The sequence below is a fragment of the Cupressus sempervirens genome, chromosome 9 (assembly GCF_028749045.1).
Source record: "Cupressus sempervirens isolate cs-2001-9-10 chromosome 9, ASM2874904v1, whole genome shotgun sequence".
Lineage (NCBI taxonomy): Eukaryota > Viridiplantae > Streptophyta > Pinopsida > Cupressales > Cupressaceae > Cupressus > Cupressus sempervirens.
The window spans coordinates 250113230-250140648 of NC_143126.1; the positions used below are offsets into that span (position 1 = coordinate 250113230).

The 27419-nt window shown below is 32.4% G+C and overlaps 1 non-coding gene across 1 annotated transcript; it reads right to left on the reverse strand.

The window, feature by feature from the left end:
• Positions 1-16276: 16276 nt before the first annotated feature.
• Positions 16277-16349, reverse strand: TRNAF-GAA (transfer RNA phenylalanine (anticodon GAA)). Its single transcript has one exon. It is a non-coding gene; the product is annotated as a tRNA-Phe (tRNA).
• Between the last annotated feature and the right edge of the window lie 11070 nt (positions 16350-27419).

Consider the following 27419-nt stretch of genomic DNA (forward strand, 5'->3'; position numbering starts at 1 on the left):
ATCAGAAACATGCATTTATATTTGAACACATTGGATAAGATATATAAAGAAAAAATAAATTTAATGGCATATACCTCTACAATGTCATATGCCTATAAAGAGTTGTATTAGCTTACTTTTGTAGATCAATGCCAATCAAATGAGGCCACACCCTATGAACCATGTGAAACCTATGCCAATGTTGTAGTGAAATTCCATGTGAACCAATAAAAAAATGAAATTTCATATGCACCAATGTCAATTCATTGCTATATGAACCATTTGAACCAGGTGAACCAATGAAATGAAATTCCAATATCTCTCCCATTTTGCATCAAGGACAAAAAAATATTGGTATACTATCAAAAACTACTTTTATGAATCATAGATGTTTTCATATTGGAGTAGAAACCCATACCAGACTTCCCCAATTTGAGAGAATTAGGGAAAAAGAGATTGAGAAATAACTCCCAACCATGCTCAAAATTCTTCAAAACTACCAAGAGCCAAAAGTTTTATAAAAATATTAGCAACCAATCTTTGAGTAGGAATGTATATTAGTTGAAACTCATTATAATTAATTTTGTCATGGAGAAAGTGAAGTTTCACAAAAACATGTTTAGTTCTAGAATGTAAAAAAAGATTCTTACTTAACTATATGAAACTCATATTATCACACAAAATGGTGATCTTTAATGTAAAACAAGATTCTTACTTAACTATATGACACTCATATTATCACACAAAATGGTGACATGGTTAAAAACTTGAATGCCTAAATTAGATAACTAATAATCCATCCATATTAACTGAGTACAACATGTTATAGTGACAGAAAATTTAGACTCACAAGTGGATAATGTGCCACATTCCTATTTCTTACTATGCCAGGCAACTAAACACTCACCAAGAAAAAGGGCAGCGCCACTAGTGCTCCTTTTATCTTCATAACCACCCCAATCTATATCTTGATAAGAAAGCAACATGAAATTGTCATTTTTAATATACCACAAATGAAAATCAAGAGTTCCTTGAATCTACTTAAATATTCAATTAAGAATATTAAGATGGGATAGTTTTGGAGTAGATTGGAACTGAGAAACCATACAAACTACTTGCATTATATTAGGTCTAGATGTTGTAAGGTACAATAGACCACTAATCATGGATATTTATAAATTTTGATTAACTAAAGGTGAGTCATCTTATTTAATCAACTTGCAACCTTTTTCCATAGAGGTACTAAATGGTTTACAATCAATCATGTTAAATTTCTTCAACAGTTCCTTAGCATACTTGGTTTGAGACAAGAATAAACCATGTTCATGTTGTGATACTTGTAGACCAATAAAGAAGGTAAGTTCACCCAAAAGTTATATTTCAAATTTAGATTCCATAATATTAGAGAATTGTTTTTATATATCATCATTTGTGGAACCAAATATAACATCATTCACATAAATCTCCACTAATATAATTTCATCATTTACAACTTTACTATATAAAGTATTGTATGAACTACCATGAGTAAAACCATTTGCAGTCAGATGTTTGTTCAACTTGGAATACCAATCTCTTGAAGCTTTTTTCAAACCATATAGTGCCTTTTTGAGATGATACATATAATCTAGCTTATCAAAAAAATCAAAATCTTCTGGTTGTTCCATATAGACTTCCTCTTCAAGATAGCCATTTAGGAATGTTTTTTTCACATCCATCTGATAAAATGTAAACCTTTTGTAAAGTTAGCATATGTAAACAAAATTATAATAGATTTCATTCTTGCAATTGGTGTGAAGGTTTCACCAAAATTGATAACTTCCTATTGAGCATAACCCTTTCATACAAATCTAGCTTTTTTCCTTACAACCTTACCATATTTATTCAACTTGTTTCAAAACACCCATTTTCATCCTATGAAATTTTTGTTATCAAGGCTAGGAATAAGTTCCCATGTTTTACTTTTCTCAATCTGATTAATTTTATCTTGCATAGCATTCACCCAAAAAGAATCTATAAGTTCTTCAATTATAGTTTTATGTTCAAAATCTAATATTAAGGAGAAATATTCTTCAATATGAGCATTTTCATCATTTTTCACTTTTCTTCTAGTTAAAATTAATTCCTCTACATCTCCAATGACTTAAGATTTAGGATGTCTCTTAGCAATAATCCTAGATGCAGTTTTAGTCATTTTCAAACCAATATTTGTTACTTTAGGTGTTGAACAATTTTCTTGTTCATTTGTATGAGGTGTCTCTGAATCAACACCATTTGATTTTTTATCATCAAATATATTTTCTATTCTTTGTAAAGAACCTTGTTCACTGTCCTTTACACAATTTGTATTTAAGAAGGAACTTTCATCAAATACCACATTTATGGCTTCTATGATTTTGTTTAGCCATTTATTATAGCATTTTAAGGCTTTATTATGTGTAGAGTGCCCTAGAAAGATACCTTCATCAAATATGGAATTAAAACCTTCTAAAGAATCATTATCCTTTTTAATAAAACATGTACAACCAAAAATATTAAAGTTCTTGTGATGTGTTGTTTTACCATTCCACAATTCATATGAAGCATAAGCAATCATTACTCTTATTTGAGCCCTATTAAAATATATATATATATATAGTTGTGTGAGTTCAACTTCTTTCTAAAATTTATCAGGTAATGTTTCTTAATTCAAAATTGTTCTTGCCATTTACTTAATAAATCTATTTTTTCTTTCCACAAAGCCATTTTGTTGTGGTCTATGAGTAGTTGAATACTACATTTTGATGTCACATTTTTCAAAATACTCAATAAATTCTTGAGAGGTGTATTCACCATGTTTATTTGACCTTAAACATTTTAGCTTCTAAAGACTTTAAATCATTGAAAAGCTTCAGACTTGTGTCTCGGAAAAGTTACCCAAACCATTCTCGAATAATCATCTAAAAATAGTATGAAATGTTTTTCACCATTCAAAGATAGAGTTTTAGTTGGACCATAAAGATCGGTGTGTACAAGTTCTAGTGATCTTTTTGATAAATATTTTTTTATTTTGAAAAATGTTCTTATTTGTTTTCCTTTAACACATTCTTCACATATACTATCTAGTTTACTAAAGAGAGGTAATCCTTTAACCTTTCTATACTTGTTGATTCTATCAAGATTATCAAAGTTTTGATGACACAATATTTTTAGCCACAATCGTTTTTCTTCAACCTAACTTACAAGAGAAGTTTTAATTAATGATGATTCTTGTACTGTACAATCAATCAAATTATAAACATTTCTACATGCTTTAAACCACTAGCAATGACTTTTTTTTTCATCTTTTATTGAACATAATTTAGCATTAATGGAAATTGAATATTTTTTGTCACAAATTTGACTTAAACTTAGAAGAATATGTTTGAAACCTTATACATAATACACATCATGAATGGGTGTATTTATCTTAATAACTATTGAGGCATGACATGAGATGTAGGCACTTCAGTTATCCCAAAAACAAACCCTTCATCAAAACTTTCTAAGGTTTTGAACTTTCTTTTACAACCAGTCATATGATGTGAATGACCACTGTCCAAAATTCAAGTTGTAGGTTTATGAGAAAATAAAGTTATTTTAACAATTAGACTTTTCCTTGAAAATGAGGATGAAACTATGGTTATCTCAGATGACTATGATAGGGAATCTTCTTTAGCTAGAGAGAAAAAATGAACCCCAGACAACTCTTCTCAAATTTTTACTCCCATTCCCTGGGATCCACTATGTACCATCCCTTCCTACTATGAATTTAAGCTAGTGGGGTGACCCTCATGTGTCTTGGGAACCCTTGTTGGAACCTATTCTAAAAACAAAGGAAGAAACTATAGATTTGGATATTGTTACTTTGCATTTTTGAGAGATGGTCTCTTGTTACAAAAAGTTTTTAAAGTGGCTACTAGGTGGCTTCAATTTCAAATGAACATTTCTTGTAGGAAGATAAATAAGCTAGAAGTGATTTTAGAGGTAGAGAATCAATCTATAAATACAATGTTGGGGCATGAGGATGAAGTGTGGTCAGAGGTTGGCTGGGAGCTGCCTGACAAGCTACAAAACTTGGAATAGTGGGAGATATGGGAAAGAATAAAGTTACATTGACGAGGATAGAAATAAAATTATGAATGCCTTGGTGTCCATCAAATTAGCATAGGATAAACTTGGGGAACAAATAAACAATTTAGTTTTCCTGAATAATTTGGTTAAGGCCAAACTGGAGGAGGACATTATGAGCTTCAATGCCCAACTAGAAGAGAGATCAGTGAAGAGGAAGCATAAAGAGGAGACTCTAGAAAAGGAATAAGGTAATCAAGAGGTCTCTTAAGGGTTGAGAGTGATACAAGGCCTTTTCATCTCCCTAAGTTGTCGTTATCAGATGAGCTCAAGGAGTTGGAAGGGTAATGGTTGATTTATGTTTTTTTGCCTCTAGGTGGTTTGTGTTTGGTCCATATTTTTTATGTGCTAGTTCTAGATGGTTAAATGTTTTGTCTCTTGGGTGGTGGTTTCCAATTTCATTAGGTGCAATAGTCATGGTGTTTGATTATTTGGCTCATCGATGTGGTAGTATGCTACAAGTTCATGGTTTTTTTTCTCTCTTTTTTTCTTCTCATGTCTTGGTTCATTTATAGGCTTGTTTTGGTAGTGGTTTGGTTTTTTTGGATCGTAGCCATCTTAGTATTTCATAGTTTTTTAAAAAAAAATAATTCTTAGTTTTTGTTTCTTCTAGTTTTGGTTCTATTTTCATTGTGTGACTTCCTGTGATCTTATTATGTTGTCTTTAGACTTGATGTTACTTTGACTATTATGGTTTTAGGATATTCCTGCTTTACTTAATTAGAACTTATTGCCAATTCTCAAAGAATTTAAATAATTTTTCTATTTTTGAATGTAAAAGGGTCACTAAAAATTCAAGTATGGGTGTAAATTTGGGGAACGTGTGACATGATAAAGAAATATTATCTTTGTGAAAGATGAGCATTTTTCAATGTAAGATTTTACAGCAATGGCTACATAGATCTAGCTAGGAAAATAATAAATGCATCTTTGCAAGAATTAAGAAATAAAAAAAATTTGATTGCATTACAATAAGCATTAAACATGCTTGTATAACTAAAGTATTCTAAAGAAAACATACTAAATATCATGCACAAAATCATCATTAAAATCACCTCTAAACATAAATTATGGTGAGATCAATTATAATGAGATTTGCACAATAACTGGGAGTTTCCACAAATTATGGAGGAAATGAATAGTTAGAATTATCTAACTCTAATATCCTCCTTAATTCTAACTAAGGAGAATAGAAGGCTAATGAAAGAAAGGAGATAAGAGGGAAAATCTACAAAACCCCCTTTAAAATCTAAAGAGAGAAATTCTTCTGAGACATAAAAAATATTGAGGATATCTATCAAATAATAACCACCATAGTGCTGAATGAAGAACCTCATTCAAAACCAAGATGAAGATCAGGATCAATCTACATGATTCACCCCAATGACACTACTCGAACAATGAACATATGACAAACAAAGGAAAAATATATGTCAATCAAATCGAAGATATAGCAAACAATAATCTACATAGCTCCCTCAAATAAATTATAGATGGCATATAAAGGAAAAACATCTATCATTCAAGGATGTAGCTAACACATGATTTTGTATGAGTGATCCTAACAAAACTACTCAACCATACAACAATAAATTGTTTATTGAAACAACAAGTGTCAATTGTCAATAAATCTGATCAACTATGGAACCAAGAAAGGATTCTCACCAAGACGCTGTTAGAGTAAATAATTAATTTACTAATTATTTATTCTATTTACTTAAGCTTACTTAGGTAAATGCATTCATTAATCAGTTGTAGCCTAGGAGTTTGTTATAAGTTTTTGACAATATAGGAGTTTGTTCTCTCCTAAGTCATACTTATCCTCTCACCTTGTTCGAGGCCTTTCCATCTCATGTGGATGTATGCTTAGTTGTCACACTTATCTCCTAGCATCTTCTAGCTTGTTCTAGGAGATTCTTAGAGCTCTTTATATTCAAGCTTCCTCATTGTATTTTAACAATAACGTCTTGCATATTGTAAATACATATTTCTTTTGCTGCAATATCTTGTGGTCTCTCATGTCTGTTTAGGGTTTTTCCCTAGCTCCATGCTCTTCTCTCCTTGGCTTCCCTTTGATAGGTTATTTCATGCACGTGATCTTGGGCATTTTCAGAGTTGGATTTCATCAACTACAACATGGTATTAGAGCCTTCTTGCTACTGCTTCGTTAAAGAATTTTTGAAGCCGTGATTTGAAGTCACAAACCCTAGTTTATTTGTGCATTTTTTCTTCAAATCAGGGGAACAATAAATTTTTGAAGCACTTTCAGCCCAAATGGATGCTTCCATTAGATCCAGAAGGCCGTTTGCAGTAAGGATTCATATAAAATTTGTTGTTATTGGAGACAGAGCTCCGAGAGGAAAATTTTTTTTACTTGCAGGAGTTTCCATATGGATCGTATAGATTTTTGAGAGAAAAAAAATAATTAAAAAATAAAAAATAAATTAATTAATTAAAATATATATCTATATATATATATATATATATATATATATATAAAGGGGGCCGCCTCTGCCAAGACATCATGGGGCCACCACTATGCCACCCAAATGTGGCCCACAATGGCTATAGCAGGTAGTGCAACCTCGCTCTCCATCGTGGCCTAGGCACCAGTCATTCTGCTGCCTTTGCTAGTGGCCCCTCCTCTATGCCGTTCAACGGTGCTCATCTCCGCCAGTGTAGAGCTCATTCCAGCCACCTCTGCTAGTCTTCATTGCTAGCAGGATCCTCCACCACCTAGCTCACATGGATACTATGTTAGTGTACATGCAATGACAACATAGCAATAGTTGGTGCACTCAGCGGGTGACACGTGGCATCTGCCATGTCACCCTACCAACTCAGCCACCTGCCATGTTGCATCCACGTGGCTAGTCATGTGGACTACCATGTGGCATCTATTTTTTCTATGACGGGCCGCTAGCTATCAAATTTAAGATAGTGAAATGCTGATGTTAGCACTGCATCAACACCTTCCTGCCTCTCCTTCAGGGTCCTTTTTGACCTACTTGCAATTTTTTGGCCATAACTTGAGCATATGGAGGTATTTATCTGATTTGAAAGAAGTGACAAAAAGCTAGTTCTGAGATGGAGACATTGGTGTAGATATTTTTAAGTTTTGATGCATTTTTACAACCTATTTTTTTAGTTGAAGTCCAAAGTTATGTTTTTGACTTTGATAAGCTTTTCTTTTGCGTCCTATATCAATTTTTTAAAAACATTATATTTTTGGAAAGCTAGTTCTATCATCTTTTTAGAAATACTATCATTTCTTTTAGATCATACTCCATGCTCTTTCTATCATTGTTTTGGTGTTTTTTCTATATGGTGGATATCTTGAGTGTTTTAGGTCTGAGGATCATTTTCCTAGCATGGTTTTTTTTGTCTTGGGCTGTACTATGTTTTGTTGTAGCTTGTTTTTAGTTTTTATCATTGTAGCTATCACTTTGAAGCACTTTTATGTATGCACTAAGATAAAGTGCCACTCTTGCATTCTGGGGGTCATGAACGTTTTTTTGAGTCAGTTGTACATGCACTATTTTTATAAAGCACCCTAGGGGGATGGTTGTTTTCTATTTTAGGCATTCTCCCTTTGTCAAGTGAGTTTCCCTTCCATAACATTAGCCCCATGTAGTGTCATTGTGACTGTGTCTTTATAGGTGTCTATACCTCTTCCTCTCTCATCGTTCTTGGTTCATCTATAGGAGATTTTTTGCCAGCCTTCTCAATTTCCTATCATCTCACCTCATCTACATTAAGGGGGGTTTATTCTATTGTTCCAATGCTTCCTTGATTCAATGGTTTGATAGTGTGAACTGTGTATTCAATGGTTGATCCTATATACAAGGTGATTGTAGTGGTTGGTTACCTATGAATTTCGGTGAGATGGATCATCTATCATATAGACCTGCTCAATTCGTGCCATTTTCTTCCTTGGTGGTTCTTTAGATCAGCAGTTGTAGTTTTCATTTTGATGGCAAATTTTGTACCTTCTTTATGCTTCAGTGATGCTCTTAATGATCACTCCTTGTTCTTGTTTTAGGGGACATTCTCCTAGTTGGAGGCTTCTTCAATTCTTCACTAGGTTCTTACCTCTTTTTGGGGGACGCTTTTTCCCACGTGGTTTTCTCTCTTTCTCCATTCTTAGAGGTTGCATCTTTTGCATTTGTACATGGGTACCTAACATGGCCTTGTTGCTGGGACCCATTTTGCATTTCTTAGTTTTGTGAGCTTAAGGCATTTCCCTAAGTTGCACTTAAGGGGGGTATTAGAGTAAATAATTAATTTACTAATTATTTATTCTATTTACTTAAGCTTACTTAGGTAAATGCATTCATTAATTAGTTGTAGCCTAGGAGTTTTTTATAAGTTGTTGACAATATGGGAGTTTGTTCTCTCCTAAGTCATACTTATCCTCTCACCTTGTTTGAGGACTTTCCACCTCATGTGGATGTATGCTTAGTTGTCACACTTATCTTCTAGCATCTTCTAGCATGTTCTAGGAGATTCTTGGAGCTCTTTATATTACAGCTACCTCATTGTATTATAATAATAACTTCTTGCATATTGTAAATACATATTTCTTGTGTTGCAATATCTTGTGGTCTCTCATGTCCATTTAGGGTTTTTTCCCTGGCTCCACGCTCTTCTCTCCTTGGCTTCCCTTTGATAGGATATTGCATGCAAGTGATCTTGGGCATCTTGAGAGTTGGATTTCATCAACCCCAATAGAGGCATGATCGATTCACAAAAGGAGTGCATCACTAGAGAGAAAAGAATGGAAAGATTCATGTGAAGAGAGAATGGTCTTGACCTATCTATGAATCAAGTCCAACCTTTGATGCCATGATATTTCAATGTAAGCCTCTTCTTGTGGACATTATAATAATTAGTGGCATCTACCCAAAATGATTGACTGACATGAGAAATATAGATACTAAAAATTCCATCTTGGAGAAATTGATCTTCAATATGTGCAAAAAAAAAAAATCATTTCTTTTCCTAGTAGCCTTAGCTTTGATACCATGTAAGATTTTGCAGAAATGGTTAGATAGATCTAGCTAGAAAAATAATACATGCATCTTTGCAAGAATTTAGAAATAAAATAGATCTAAGAATAAACATATATTCTCATTCCAAGATAAAAATTGATTGAATTATAGTAAGCATTAAACATGATTTTAAAGAAACTAAACTACCCTAAAGAAAACATGCATGCAAAATAGCATGTACAAAATCATCATTAAAACCCATGATAAACATAAATTATGGTGAGATCTACAAAATATTTAAGAATTTTCATTATTTATGGATGTAATGAATAGATAGAACTAACTAACTCTAACACACACCCTTAAGATAAACATAGGGAGTAGCTAGAAACCTAGAAACTACTACTAATAGTAAATTTTGGTCCCAAAAAAGCCTAATGAGGTGCCCAAGAAAAACCAAATCTCTAAAGAATAGGAGAAATAGAGAAAACCACATGCAGAAAACCCTACTCCAAAAGGAGATGAAAAGAATTCTGAAGGAACTAGTGAAGGATTGTAGAGGCCTCCAAACCAAGGAATGTCTGAGAAAATAGGAACAAAAGATGATGATGAAGAACACCACTAAAGCATGAAGTTGAAAACACTACCAAATTGTTGATCTAAAGAACCTCCACTATATAGAACATGACCACATAGAGAAGAATAAGCCTGAGATCTAATCAATCAAAGATGGAAGGTATCTTCATGGCCTCTAAAAATAGGAATGAAAGAATGTCTATATGGTAAATGATCCATCTCACCGAAATACATAGGTGTCTAGCCATTGCAATTACCTACTACACAAGATCAAATACAAAATACATAGATCACTTCATCAAACCAAAAAAGTGATAGAACCAACATAACCTCCCTATAATTCTAAAAGGTAAGACATGAATACTAAAATAGTATGCAATATCTCCTGTAGGAAGAAGAACCAGGAACATCGAGAGTGCAAAAGAAGTACAAACATTTATAATAGCATGTGTCATCGATGCATCATGAGGCTAATGTCATGGAAAGAACACTCACTTGACAAAGGAAGATGACAAATATGGCCAACATGAAAACCCACCAAGGCACTTTATAATGTAGTATGAGTACAATAAAATACAAAGATGTGCAAGATCCTAAAATATAATAGAGTGGCACTTTATCTTAGTTTATTTACAAAAACACTACAAAAGGATGTCAAAAAAGACAAAAAGAGACATAAGGATGATACAAGAGATACTACAACTCATGAAAAATCATCTGAAGCAACAAAATCGAGCTTTGTACCTAAAATGACCATGATATAAGGTAGAAAATCTAGAAAATGCAATGTCTCAAGATATGTCTACTAGAATGAAAAATAGAACGTATGAATTTGAATATATAAATAAGAAAACAAACAACATCAAAAGTCCAAAAAAAGTGTACCATCATGATAGGCTCAGAATTAGCTTTCTGACGATATCTCATTTGTAAAAAATGGAATCTAGATGAGCAAGTTACTGCCAAAAAACCATAGGCCTATCAAAAAAGAGCCAAAAGGGAAAAAAAAATACTGCCTTAAGACCCTGCCAAAATGCCTCAGGAAGTGTGCCCACCAATACCAAAAATTACCTTGGGAAACATGAAAGTTTCAGATCAAAACTATCTTGGGAAGCATTCAAGTTTTGTACTAAAATTACCTTGGGAAGCATGTAAGTTCCATACCAAAATACCTTAGGAAGCATGATAGTTATGTACTAGAAACCATCTCAATTTTTGTATCATAAAATCTAGATTTTTGTACAAGAAATTATCAATATCTATACCAATTTTTTTAATTATTGTACCAAGAAACCTCAACTTCTATGCCAAACATCTTGATTTTCCTATCAAAAATTCATAAAATCATTTCCTCAAAAAATGTGCCCAATGTCGGAGCAATTATTTTTGCCTTAGATTCCAAATATGTCCAAATTGGAAAAATAATATGAAAAAGGGGTTTTTGGGCACTTTGAGCTCAATTGTGAGGTCCTTTTGGTCTCAAAGTGCACTGAAAAAAGGTGACCCCTCTGATCCAATGAAAAAAAATCTAAAATATAAAACCCTCTAAAAGAAAAATAAAATAAAAGATCTAAAAGCCAAGCCAAACCTCTCATAAATAGAATAGGGGCATGAAGATCTAGAGCTCCGGTGACATGGTTAAGTTTATCTAAGACCAACCACATAACTCCCAAAAATCACCTGCATGCAAACACTTATCATAGATAAAGAAAAGAAAAAGCTATGGAGGCTAGAATTCTTAGATCCATAGATGAGATGTTCTTCATGAGAAAAAATGATATTGCTATTATCAAAAGTGAATGAATAAATTACAAAGAGATCAATCCTTATAAAAGGAGATCAAAACCCTAACATGTAAAACCTAAGTTGCATAATAATAATAAATAAAAGAATTAATTATTATATGCCCAAAGTTTAGCTTAAGTAAACTAGAAATAATAAATGACTTAATGATCAAAATATAGTCCCAAAAGATGTTGAGGATGTTCTCATTAGCAAAAATGGGAAAAATCCAAAATTAAATTTTTTGATATTTTCTATGTTATAGTATTTTGCATTTTCGGAGGCCTCTAGAGCATTTCTGGGCTTAGGTGATTCCTAAAAGATATAGGTATGATTAAGACTTTAAAAAATAAATGTATAAATTTAGAATATCTTCTAGAAAGTATGATGGTTCATGATTTCAAGTTACAAATAGAAAGTCATGACATCTACAAGTAGACATAATTTTTTAATATGGATTTTTGTAGTGTTTATAGTTGTTAGAGTTTATTGTAGAAGTAACTAGCTAGTGGACTTTTTATTTTCATTTGCAAGGAATAATGATGACCCTTGGGATCCATCAAACTTGTATAAACTCTTTTTATCAAAATGAATGGATCACTTTTTGGCTTGTAGAAAAGCAATCTCTGAAGAAGAAACTATGAAATTCTTTCTTGAGCATTTTTAGGTTCATTTTGGGAAACCAAGAAGCATTATAGTAGATAGAGATAGTTGGTTTCTTAGTGAATTTTGGTCTTCATTATGGGAAATGATGGACACAAAACTAAGAAAGTGTACTACTTTCCACCCTGAAATAAATGGTCAAATAGAGGTTGTTAATCGAATGATTATTCAAATGTTATGTATCACTCCAAACATCCTCATACATGGGATGTGAGCCTTCCCTGTGTAGAACATAGCTATAACAAGGAAATTTATAAATCAACTGGCCATAGCCCATTTGAAGTATATCTCAGATAGAAAACCTTAACACCAATAAATGTTTTTATTATTGTTATGCAACCTAAAATGGTACCATGCTTGGATAATTAGAAGGACAAAGAAATGAAGTTCATTGATACAATTCATTATTTGCAGTAGCAAGTTCATGAAATTTTGGAGCATACCTGCAAGAGGTATAAATAGATCCATGATGAGCATTGAAATCCTCACAATTTTTAGGTTGGGGATTAGGTACGGTTGCATTTCTAGAATGAACATTTATTATAATATTATAAAGAAAGTTGATGAAAATGCATGATGAGCATTGAACTCCTCTTCTCTATGGTCCCTATAATATTATAAAGAAAGTTGGTGAAAATGCATTTGAACTCAACTTGCTTCCATTTTTTGGTGTTCACCTAGTCTTCAATGTAGATTTGTTGAAGCCATATTTCCCTCCTTTACTAGATATTATAGATGTTGCTAAAGAAATTAGTCATATAGAGTTGAATTGAAAAGTTGTTATTCCAGTTCAAAGTGATAAAATTGTGGAGGTTGTCAAATGAAGAATATGAGGAACCAGAAAATCTATTCATACCATGCGGTAAAAGGAGGACAATTTGTTCAATAGGGAAAATGGCTTACATGTGAACAAATCTAGCTTCATTTTCCACATCTAATGTAAAGTGTGGATGAAATAGGGCCCATTTAATCTGAAGGAGGAAGGAATCATCAAAACATAGTCCTAGAAGATGTTGCGGATGATGTCATAAGACAAAATAGGAAAAATCTAGAATTAATTTTTTCAATATTTTCTATGTTTTGCTATTTTGCATTTTCAGAGGCCTCTGCAACATTTTTAGGATTCAACAATGCAAAGGAGTCATAACTACACTTATTGTTTTATAAACTAAATGTAGAACTTTAAAAGATCTTTGCAAAAAAGTTATCGGTCCATGATTTTGAGCGACGAGTAGCAAGTTATGACTTCTACAAGTAGTCTTTTTTTTAATATAGACTTTTGTAGTTTTTATAGTTGTTAGAGTTTATTTTGAAATTAATTACTTGGTGGACTTTTTATTTTTATTCCCAAGGAATAATCATGACCCTTGCAATCTATCAAACTTGTAAAAACTCATTATTTTTGAAATGAATGGATCAATTTTTGTCTTGCAGGAACATCTATTGTTGCATTTTAATTGCTTTCAATTTAGTCACAATACTACAGGTTCTACACCAAGTATTGTAATCTATGTTCCTAATTCAAATCACTTAATAATTAAAACAATATGATTTAATTAATAAGAAAGAAATTTATTACTCTAACATTACATGTGCCACTTGGGGGCTTAGTCTAGAGTTAATTTCTAGCACAACAAATTGGGCAAGGGATATTTGATAGAACTCATTTTTAAGTCTATATCCTAGAATCTTTACCTATGTGATTTCTTTTGTCTTTGGTAATAGTTTTTTGACTTTTCTTCTATTTGTGTTTCATGCCCTATGTTTTGGAAGGCTTCACCACCTAAAGTATATCCTTGGTTTCTTCTACTTATTTAGGCCTCACTATATATCTCCTAGATCAGGGGAATGGCCCCATAGGTTCCATGTGGTTGGATAATTAATCTCTTTATATAAAGGTATTATTCATAGGCACATGGATGGAATATGGATTTGATCCTTTCAATATTTGTACTTTGAAGAGTTCATATTGTAAGTTGTATCATGTAAGATGTAACAATATATTTATTTTTGTCAATGTATACTTGTTAATTGATTTTGAGGTATATGGCATATTGATGAAATTTATGATGTAATTTCAAGAAGTTTAAAAGGTAGGGTAGTACTAGAGAAAATGACTCAGTTATAATTTGGAATTATTGGGGATATTAAATTTAGAAATGTGCATTAATTTCTCTAAAGATTAAATAGAATTTATTTGAATGCTATATTTATTATTGATTAAATGGAATGAATGTAATCAATGATTAGTTCTGCACAAAATATCACAAGATTGATAAATGAGTTAAATTTTGTTAGGTCTTGGTTTATTGTTAGAAATGAACCAGTAATAAATTAGGAATATTTACTCGGTGCATCAAAGTGAATGTATACTAGGAGTCTATTATGAGGTGCATATTTTATAAGGGGTAAGTGCACCAAGTTGTGGTGCCAAAAAGGTGACACATAGTTTTTTTCCAATTTTCAATAGTGCGTACACACTATAGCATGCATGTGCTATGGCTTGGGTAACCCAAGCCATAGCGCATACACACTTTGTAAAATGCCAAATATTATAAATGGGCTGCATACCCATAGCCCATTCATTTCATCCCTATTTTCTAGTCTTCCCTCCTCATAGCGCATACAAAGATTGAGAGAATATGACATTTTCACCACCCACCTTGCAAATATACCTCCTCGCCATCGAAGATTGAGATCATGAGCACGCCGTATGTTATCTACCTTTTTTATTGCATTCTTTGATATGCTTTTTATATTGTTTTGTCGGTTTTTTTTCAATTTTTTAAAAATTTGTTTATTTATTTAGATTTCAATTGATTTCTTATCAGGAAATGTCAATAATGAACTGGCAAGTCCCTAAGAAGGTTAAAACCAAAACCCTCAACAAGATCAAAACCAAAACCCTACACAAGAAGAACAACAAATTCTACAACCTGAACCAATTGTAAGACCTCCTTCTGGCATAGAAGAAAGTATAATAAATGAAATAGAAAGAGGAAAAATTGAGTTAGAAGGACTCATTGGTCAGTTGAAAGAATGTGGACAAACCAATCCAATAAGAGCTCAATTGGCGTCATCCCTCAAATCCATTAAGACCCACATAGCTTTTGTTAGCGTTTAGTTAGATGTTTGGTAGGTTAAGAGGGATGAACAAAAAATATATTATGCAAATAAATTATCATGTCAAGATGTTAAGAAAAAATATATACCAAAAGGTAGAATATGTGCATTATTGAGAAAATCTAGTGCACAAGTTACTGTTAGAGAGGGTATTAAATGGTTCCCCATCCATTGGTGTATACAGGTCTCAATGGAGCCATTTTGCAAATGATTTCTCATGGATTAATTGGCGCTGCACTTTTTTTCTTAGTAGGAACAAGTTATGATAGGATACGTACTCTTTTTCTTGATGAAATGGGAGGAATCGCTATATCAATTCCTAAAATCTTTACTATGTTCAGTAGCTTTTCAATGGCTTCTCTTGCATTGCCACGAATGAGTGGTTTTGTAATAGAATTTATGATTTTTTGGGCATAATTACTAATAATAATTATTCTTCGACCTTTCGGATCATTATTACTGCAATAGCAGCAATTGGAATGATATTAACTCCCATTTATTTGTTATCTATGTTACGTCGAATGTTTTATGGATATAAGGTTTTTAGTGTCCCCAATCCTTATTTTAAAGATTTAGGACCACACGAACTTTTTATTTTGATCTGCCTCTTTCTACCAATTATAGGTATTGGTCTTTACCCCGATCTAGTTCTATTTTTATATAGTGCTAAGGTGGAAGCTATTTTTTCTAAATCTTTATATTAATCAAAATAATTTATCTATAGAATCTTCCAGAGGAATTGGAAACTATAAACTATATAATAGTTTCTATTTATTTCTATCTTTATGAGAAGATATTAATACGAATGAAATAGAGAAAATTTCTCTCTAGTTCGAGTTATTTCAAGTAGTTTTTATCCCCTTTGAAATAACTTGGACGAACTCCCTATTAATTCAATAACATAGAATTACTGATGACTATTCATAAATAATCAATATTATTTATTTTATTCTATTTAAATAAATACAAAATAAGGTCTACTTATCCTTTTTCATAATTATACAAAGTGTATATGCTAGAAACCAGATTTGAACTGGTGACACAAGGATTTTCAGTCCTCTGCTCTACCAACTGAGCTATCCCGGCTGTTCCCCTGTGCATCATACTAGCACAGTAACCAAACTCCTGTCAACTAGAAAAAAGGGTAAAAGACAACATTTGAACGAGTAGAAGCAACGATACAACTAAAAACATTATTTAATACAATACAATATACAATAAATAATACACAATATATATTGTGTATTATTTGTGTATGTTATATACAGTTATATACAAAGATGTATATAGAAGAGAAAAAGTAAAAACTACCATTAGAGCAGCCCAAGCGATACCGACTATATCCATACGAATCCCTCTCTTTTTAAAAACTTAAAAAAAAGTTAAAAAAAAACAAATAATAATATCATTATTGATTCTTGATGATAATGGAACTATTCAAAATAGTGCAAAGTGGGAATCTTCTACCTTCCTATTCTGAAAGGATGAGTCGATAGTAGAGGCTTCTCAAAAAAATTTATTGTAACTAATTACTATAAACTACCTATCAAATCAGACATTAATGATAAAATTCAATTTTATTTGCTATATTAGCAATAGCACCTGAAGCTACACAAGTTGTCTTCAAAAGACATGGATACAAATAGAGACTTTTGTATTTGTTTAGACTACCAAGGCGACACCCAGATTTGAACTGGGGATTGAGTTTATGGAATTCAAATTCATAGGTGACTTTTTTGACAAAGAAAAACTAAAGTTAGTATTTTCAAAACTAAAGTGTTTTGGAATAATTTCTTTTAATCAAAATCAAATAAATATTCTTTTTGATCAAATAAAAAGAAATATTCTTTTTGAGAAATGGGGTTTGTTTCAAACACATAAGTCATGGTTGTGGTTTTTTACTTCCACAGGGTGGAAATATACTAAAAATCTATTTTTTACTCTTTTTTCGGAAATAGAAATACCAGAAATACCAATAAGTAATATTAATCAGTTGGTATCAATCCCGAGCAATATTAGGCAAAATTGGAATCACAATTTGAATATTTTGTGGGCACTTTATCATAAATTTTGGAAAGTTCTAAAGTGGGAATTTAGAGATAAAATTGATCAAATTATCACAATATTGAATGATCAAATTCTCATAATATTAAATGATCAAATTCTCCCTATATTAAATAATCAAATTCTCCCGATATTGAATGATCAAATTCTCCCTATATTCAATCTTATGTTATCCCGCTGGAATATTGACAAAATATTGCAAGAAACAAATGACGAAGTATTTAGACAAGTACTTAAGGGAAAGGATCTATCAATATCATTTGATGTATGGAAATATATACATAATATTCGGGAATATGATATTTTTCTTTATATCTTAATTGGGTTTTTCTTTTATATTTCCTCCAGAATTCCTTTATTGTTGATTAAGTTCTATAGGAACTTCTATCTCATCAGAGTTTTGCAGTATAATTCCTACTGCTTTGAGAGAGTAGGAGAAATGATTAGATCTTATAAAAGGCTTAGAAATTTTTCTAATTTAAATTGGTATGGTTCTTGGCTTACATTTGTCGACTATATCGAGCTGGACTCGGATCTTGATGATATAGGATTATCGCTACTATTGAAAATTTGGTATGTCAAAAATATTAAATGGTTGCGATGGCATTTTCGAGAATGCCGAAAATATCACTCACTTATAAAAATAATTTTGTACGAATTTGAAGTGGATGACTTTCTTTTGAGAGAAAATCGATTGTTTTTACTACAAGAAAGAATCTCTCAATTTGAATCGAAATAGAATCATGTGGAAAGCCGTATCCAGCGAAAGTCGTATGTACGGTTTGGAGGGAGATCTTTGATACCTTTAGAGATCTACCCTACAATATGGAGTTAAAAAGCCGAAATAAGTAATGATTAGTCTTTATGAAATAAATTTATGAACCTTTTTCACACTCATGTCACGCCAAAGTACTGTAGAAAATAAAATTTATAAATTTGATCCAATCTATCATAATCGATTAGTTAACATGGTCGTTAACCGTATTCTTAAGAATGGAAAAAAATCATTAGCTTATCAAATTTTTTATCAATCTCTAGAAAAGATTCAACAAAAAACAGAGAAAAATCCACTAATTGTTCTACGTCAAGCAATAGAAAAATTAACTCCCAAATTGATAGTAAAATCAAAACGTGTAAGCGGATCCACTTATCAAGTTCCCATTGAAATAAAAGAGAAAGAAGGAAAAATAATTGCGATTCGTTGGTTATTAGAGTCATCCCGAAAATGTTCTGGTCCAAATATGCAATTCAAATTAAGTTACGAAATAATGGATGCTGCCAGAGAGAAAGGCAATGCTATACGCAGGAAGGAAGAGATTCATAAAATGGCAGAATCTAATAAAGCTTTTGCGCATTACCATTAATCCACTAATTAGTATAAATAGATCCACATATCTATCCCATTTTGATCAATAAAAGAAAACTTACTTTCTAAAAATTGATACAAAAAAATTGATACAAATTGTATTGGAATGAAAACGAAAGGAAAAGAAGAATGAAAAATAAATCATAGATATAATGTATAATAAGGAGATTTTAAATAAAATGTTTCTCGAATATTAATTGAACTCGGTTGTCTTTTTAATTTGTTATCACATCTCACATCGTTAGAAACAACGACCCTGAAAGCTCCCTTATTTCAATAGATAAAATTCCCTTACATCAAACCATATTAACACGTTACAACACGAATCAACGTGAAGTCTACCGAATTGCACGGGTTCGAACCATTTCCTAATTTTTTTGTATTAAATAAAAAATATTCTTTTATTCATTTCTGTGTTAAGTCATAGACGAAACATTGAATTAATATACAAAAATGATAATGAATTATTCGGGAGGGGAGAGAAGCGATTAATAAATGGACAATACAACAAATAAAAGAATTTGATTTATTTAAACAAAACAGGAATCATCTATTTATGTTTTTATTTTTTGAATATGATACTTTTTGGATATATTTATCCATATCCAGTCTTATTCCAATTCTGGCATTCTCAATTTCAAGAAGTTTGGCTACAATAAATAAAGGGCCGGAGCACACGATGCTATTAGAAACAATTTTTGGGATAGATGGTGGATGGTTTTTGATGCCCCTTGCAATAATCATGAGGTCCCCATGTATTTCTTAAGGAAATTGTATTGTGATTTTGTCCTTGGGATCCCCAATTATTTTTATATATTAGACTCTCAGGGTAGAGTTGGGTGGTCATAATTTGAGAGGCCAGGGTCACTTAATGACCCTAATGTAGTTAGGGCACCTGTGGTCAAGCAACAGAGTGAGCATGTGACTATTCCTTCAATTGTGAAGGAACATGTAGAGGCTAGTCCTCTAGGGGCTATTAATGTTTTGACCCAGACCCTCATTCATTTCATGAGTCCATTAGTTGAGGGGGAGCCTTTTGTGCATCATAGTCACATGTGCACATCATGCAGATCCTTATGAACATTTGATAGTCATGCTAGAGATGGTGCAGATGATGGGCTCGTCAATAATTAGTTCCTAAATAAGACATTTGGCATTGAAACATAGGTAAATTAAAATTATAATAAACTAATTTGATCACATTTCATATGTATAGTGAATGACTAATTAATTAGCATCTATTGACATTGTTCAAAATTTAGGGTCAGAGTGTTAGTGGCTTTAGTAGTGATCCCTCAACCCCATTTTTTGTCCTCTCAATGAGTCCAGAGGTATGTATCAATTTAATCATTTAAATTAATACATATATTATTAAGTACTCATATTAAGGATTGACAAAAAAATTATGCATGTGCATCAGCTCTCTATAGGACCATCGACATTCACTATGTACTCAGAGCCTAGACATGATATGAGCTTCGTAGAGGTACATTTGTTTCATGTTAATTTAATTCATTTGATTATATTTGTTTCATGTTTCATGTTACATGTAATGTGTATTTTATGACATGCAACTCTTGACATCAGAGACTCCTCATCTCCAGCAATCTGTTGATCATGGAGTGGCTACAACTATAGCTAGTTTAGAGCCATTGACTAAGGTATGAAAGAATTTTCTTGGATTTAGTTATTGTTTATAATAGTTAGTATCAAAATTTATAATGTTATTTATGAGTGATCATATTGATTGGATTGTTGTAGGGTCTTGTTACACCTAATCGTCCACGAGCCTTTGAGGTGGACTTGCAGAGTGAGTATTTGATGGTAGTAAGAAAGTAATTAATTTTGTGTGTACATATATTCAATTTCAATGTATAATAATTATTAATTCATATCTACTTTTTTTGTATCAGCTTGAGTTAGAGAAGAGCCTCAACAAGAGGATGAGCGAGCGTGGGAGGAAGACCCCATCATTGCCACTGTCTCCCTCCACATGATGATCGAAGACCTCTAGAGATTTTTTTCGTTCCCCTCGTGGGAAGGAGAAGATATAGTTGATAGACATGTACATGTATAGGCATCAGTGGACATGTATGTTGGATTTTATATCAGTGGACATATTCGATATACATTTGATGTATATATGACATTTTATATTTGGTGTATTACATTAATTTGATGCATGACATTATTAGACTTATACATTATTAGTTAATATATGATATGTTTGTTCATGTATGAAATTATTGGGTATCATAATATATTATGTGTTTGTTAATGTAAATGACATTATTGGTTATCATTTTATAATATATTTTTGTTTATGTATGACATTAAATTAGATATATTCGTGTATGACATTAAATTAGACATGTTCATGTATGACATTAAATTCAATACCTAATCAATTTGAAACTTTGATAGAATATTGATTAACAATAAACTTTATCACTATTTAAGCATAAGTTTATCATTTCCAATATTTCATCATCATATGATTTATGATCTTGTTCATGTTTAAAGATTTCCTTCTCTGTCATTTGTTTATCAAGCTTAATCCAATACCTAATCAGTTTGAATTTTTGATACAATATTGATCAGCAATAAACTTTATCAGTGTTAAAGCCAAAAATTTATCATTTCTAATTTATGTCATTATCATATTGATTTATGATCTTCTTGTTCATGTTTAACGCATGCCTTCTATGTTATGCATCTAAACATTTATCATAAATTATCATTACAAACATATAACAAATCTGAAACTGAAAACAATACATTACATTAATTCCAAGGTTTAGTTATGATGTAGAGCCTAATAGGATTCTCAAGGTCTCATTAATTCCATATGTTAGATTTGCCATCATAGAATACCAATTGTAATGGGCACTCACATGTATTCCAATGCATATATTTCCTTATATGCACAATTGGTCAATGGTGTACCTTATAGAAGATAGAATTTTATAGGTAGAATTACTCAATCTTGTAATACACTAGATAAGATATTCTCTATTATGCATAATGTTTAGCTCTAGCATTTTTTATAAGAGTTTTTCAAGGTTGGGAACAACTTCAACATCCTTTGCATATTTTAGAGGTAATGTCGTTGTGGCAAAGGCTTATGAAAGGGAATGAGCCTTGTGATTTTGGCATTTACATAGAAGCAAAAATTGCTTCTTTAACTCCTTACACTCAACTCTTCATTGAAGTTAATCTTATAGTACTGAGAATAGTTGCTACAAATTCTTAGGAGCTAAGGGACCCTAAACCTATGTTACATTTTCTGGAGACATAGGAGAAGTTACTACATGCTTTAGTACTTCATAACATTTTGGATCATATAGTGACACCCAAATTAATAATAGCAATAGATACTTGGGATCCTCACAGGGAGACTATGCCAATACATGCATGGTTACATCCTTGGCTTCCCTTTTTGGGCCAGCATATGGAGCCTTTATATCCAACCATTCATTATAAGTTGGGGAATGTACATGTAGGTTTCTTATGGCTCATTAAGTGCATCACTTCTTGAGGTTTTACTTCAACCCAAGATCGTGTCATCATTTTCATAGTTTTCCTTATTTATGAGTTGGGGATGGGAGTATCAATAATGTCATGAAATCCTCCAAAAGTATCCCCAACAAACTTTTAACTAGCTTGGTCTCATTTAATGGCTATCGACCAATAATTGGAAGCTTGACATGAATCCATTAACCAATCCAAATGAATTTGACCAACTAAATATATATAAGTAACACTTTTGTATGATTATAAAATGATTAAAATTACATACAAGTATTTGTTTTAGTTTTATTCTATTTAGTATTGATACTAAATTTTTGTACATTATTGCTAGTGAAACAAATAATAAAGCAATCAATTCAACAATATGTGATTTCTAAAACAACTTCTTAGGATGAAACATTAAAGAAAATAATTCCTTGTTGTTAACAAACTAATATATAAAATTTATATGGTAGGTCTAGTCATTAATAGTTTTTCATCATTTTTTAGAGAATTGTAAAGTATTTATATGTGTTTCCAAATGGTAATAATTACCTTTGAAAAAGTTAACCACAATTCAAATGTGCTACAAAATCAATAGAAAAAAATGAAATCAATTTTGAACTACTTAAAGACAAGACATAGAAATTTAACTTCTAATTCCCTATCTAAATGCAAAGAGCTATTATCATTGATTCATTATGTTTTGGCATATCAAAATATTATCCTAGACACAACAATATGATCCATCCCATAGCAACTTGTGGACTCAAACTTTTTGCAATTAAGGAGGAGAAGAATTTTGAAGAGGAATACTTTTATGGCATCATGTTGAGACAATTATGATGCAACTAGTTCCTAGTTCTTTGAATCTAGACTATCTTGGCATTTCACCTATGCTAAATACAACCCACTTTTAGCCCTAATGTGAGTGGAAAAGATGACATCACATTTTTTTATGAGAATTGGAAAAACATGATCCCACAAAATTTGTCAACTTCCACCCCAAAATTGGATGAATATTTTTAATGCTACACTTATGTTGATCCTAGCACTTTGAAAAATAGGGTGAACATAATAGTATTCTCAAGATTTAATGAAACATTAATGAAGCAAAGATCTAACTACTACAAAGGTTTTAAAAGTTGTTCATTAGACTCACTACTGTTGCCTTGAATATTTTCCTTTGATCTCACTCCTTTGTAATGCCCTTACCTTATCCATTGATTATCATTAATGTTTTCTCTATAGTGATGCAAAATAGTGATGCATTGATTATTCCTTCGTAAACCCTCATAATGATGCAAAATAGTGATCTCTATTATTCCTTTGATAGTTTTGACATAATCTTATAAACTAATGGCAAATTAGAATATGTGCCATATTAAGCCTACCTCTAATAAACCCTTAAGATTGTGAGTTATGATGAGGAGGAAAAGTTATGAGCCCTTTATAATCTTATCCTTCTACACATCACACCATGTTTTCTCCATGATATTTTCAATGTGGGGGAGATAAGTAGAAACTTATGAACTCTTGTAAACCCCTTAATGTGTCATTATCTTTTTCAAGGACATTTCAGTTTGGCATGCCCAAGAACATTCAAGTGCTTAATAGGATGGGAAGAGGTTGGGGCCAGTTTTTACCTAGCCACCCAAAGCTAACAAAATAGATAGTTCGATCCCATGAGGAAAGGTGAGAGAGATTTGGCAGTTGGCAACTTTGTACTGGCCAACACTACAAGTTTCAACATCACCCGAGATGACATCATAAAATCAAAATGAAGTAAGATCTCAAAAAAGAGAGAGAGAGGTTATTTTAGGTTTCCATAACACAGTCCTATAGAAATTTGAATCGCATCCATACCTCATACAAGCTTTGAGATATGCCCTATCAAAGATTGCTACCCTATGGCATTTAGTGACCCTTAGGGAAATTTCAGTTTGGCATGCTCGAGAATTTTTGAGCACTGAACAAGATGGGACAAGGTTGGTGATAGGGTTTAACTAGCCACCTGAAGCTAATAGAGAAGATAGTTCGATCTCATGACGAAAGGTGAGAGAGATTTGGTAGTTGGCAACTTTGTACTAGCCAACACTACAAGTTTCAACATCACCTGAGATGGCGTCAAAAAATCAAAATGGAGTATGATCTACAAAGAGAGAGAGAGGTTATTGTAAGTCTCTACAACATAGTCCTATAGGAACTGGAATTGCATCCATATCTTGCACGAGCTCTGAGATATGCCCCGTCAAAGATCATAGCCCTATGGCATTTAGTAACCGTTAGGGACATTCTAGTTCAGCATGCTTGAGAATTTTTGAGTGCTAAATGAGATAGGATGAGGTTGGGGATAGGGTTTACCCAACCATCCAGAGCTAATCGAGAAGACAATTTGATCCCACGATGAAAGGTGAGAGATATTTGGCAGTTGGCAACTTTGTACTGGCCAACACTACAAGTTTTAGCATCACCCAAGATGGAATCGCAAAATCAAAATGGAGTATGATCTCTAAAAAGAGAGAGAGTTTATTGTAGGTCTTTGTAACATGGTCCTATAGGAACTAGAATCGTATCCATACTTTGTACGAGCTCCAAGATATGCCTCGTCAAAGATCGTAGCCTTATGGCATTTAGTGACCCTTAGGGACATTTCGCTTTTGCGTGCCCAAGAATGTTTGAGCAGTGAATAGGATGGGATGAGGTTGGGGATAGGGTTTGCCTAGCCACTTAGAGCTAACAGAGCAGATAGTTTGATCCCATGACGAAAGTTGAGAGAAATTTGGTAGTTGGCAACTTTGTACTGGCCAACACTACAAGTTTCAAGATCACCCGAGATGGCGTCGCAAAATCAAAATGGAGTATGATCTCTAAAAAGAGAGAGATGTTACTTTAGGTCTATAGAATTTAGTGACCCAAAGCTAACAAAGCAGATAGTTAGATCCCACGACCCTTTTTCCACTAAGTTGCAAATTTGAGCAACTTTTACAACTTTCAACAATGCAACTTTGCACAACAAGTGCAATTTTACATTTTTCACTTGATTCCAATTCTATGACTTGGAAAAGGTTTGAAAATAGTAAAATAACTTATTTCCAAATTCTTATCCCTTCACCAATTTTCAAACTCCTACAAAGTTGTTAGCCATTTTGCAATTTTGCTTTGACAACTTTTGCAATTTTTTGCAATTTTTGACATCTTAACTCCTAGAAGCCTAAAACTTAACCTAATGACCCTAAGGACCTTTATAACCTTCTAAGAAACATAAAAAAATTTTTTTCCTTGAAAATCACTTATATTGCACATTTTTATGCCTAAAAAGTGGCTCATAGTGTAACAATAGAGACTTGGTCCAAAACAACCATACCTCATCTTTTGATATGTTATAGAGGAGTGAAATGGGTATCCTAATATTCAATTTATTTTCTTGATGTTATGGAAAAATGTGGAGAAAAATGCAAGAGGATAATATTTTATGCAAGAGGACAACATTTTATGCATTTTTTTCTCTTTATACATCATTACAAATGGAAGAAATGAAGAAGGAGCCTAATGTTTGAGTATAATAATCTATCTTTTGTTAGCTAGTGTTTTTCATGAGTTTGAGTATAATAATCTATCTTTTTTTATGATTGAGTTCAATATTTTAGTGTTCTTATTGATTAGTGTTGAAAATGATTTGGGATTTAAGTTAGTTATGATATGAAGGCTCTAAATGGTATTCATGCTTCTTGTTTCTATTTGGTGTAGGGGCACGAAGTAAAAACACAAAACTACAAGGTACACCAGGACCTATGATGTAGGGCCCTCCATTTTCACCTTAAGTAGGCTAACTCAACTTGAGGATTAAACAAGAAACTTGGAATCAACTCAAGTAATTAGTCCTACTCAAAGGTCAAACAAAGTTCTCTGAATTTTTAAATCAATTCCACAACCATACCAATCAAGTTCACCTCCGCACTTCCTTATTCCAATCTCTCATTTCACCAACTCCATCCTAGGCCACCTAGTGTACCTAGTGCCTCCAACACACTAAAACTCATTTCTAACCTCAACCTTTGATCCTAACACCTTAGAACATCTTAAAATAATACATTTGTCATGTTCCAAATCCCCATTCATTCCTATCAACCAATCTTTCACCATTCTTAAACTATGGCCTTCTAGGCCTATCTAGTAGCCTGCCAACACCGAAATTAGCATTTCATTCCCAAGATTCTCAAACAACCTATGAATGCTTTCACACTTTTGAATACCCCTTTTAGAGATATTAAATTCATACTAGTCTCAATTTCTAGCCTTTAGACTGGTGAAGACTTCCTTCAAAACTTTCCCTTCAATTAGGCCTAAGTAGCCCTTGCTCAAAGAAGGAAATTTTGTATTCCTATACTTCCATGACTCCAAAACCAAAAATAGTCTTAGGAAATGTATTAAATACAAGGATTTTCAAGCTTTTTAAAGCATCCATGCATATCTATGCACACTTCCACCAAACCCTCATTTCTTGGGCTACAAATCAAGGCTTTTAGAAAATTTTTGGTGCTAAGCACCTAATCTTCTTTAACTTCTTGATGTAATAAGGCCTAGGGATAGATCTAATGATCTCCCTATGACCATCCACCTTTTTAATGGACACAAGACCCCATGATGCAATTATAAGCCTTAGGCATCAATTGGTCCAATAAGTGGATTTTTGGTTATTTCTATATTTTCTAGGAATGTCAACGTGTTTAGAACATTAATAAGGTCCCTAGGAGTTTTTAGAGTCCATTTGCAAACATATTTTCAATAAAACTTGTCTTAGCGCAAAAATTGCAAAATTGCAAAATGGTTGCTTAGCAACTTTTGCAATTTTCTTGACAACTTTTCAAAATACAACTTCCAATGGCTAAATCTGACCAAGAATTGGTTAAATCAATTGTAAATAGCCTATATAGGCTCTAAGAATTCAAAGAGGGAAATATATAGAGGTCTCAATTATATTTGCTTTCAAGAGCCAATAAAATTCCTATTGTTCCAACACTTTTCTCTAATTTTCAGGTGTTGTATGGAATCCACTTATTGGAGGATGAATCTTCTACACTAAAAAGTTTGAGTTACCTAAGGTTTTGGATTTGATTTGATGAATTTATCATTTTTTTGGCAAAATTTATCAAATTTTTTTCCTTGCTGCTCTATGAAACCCTTGTTTTGAGGGTTTGGACAATAAAATGCCA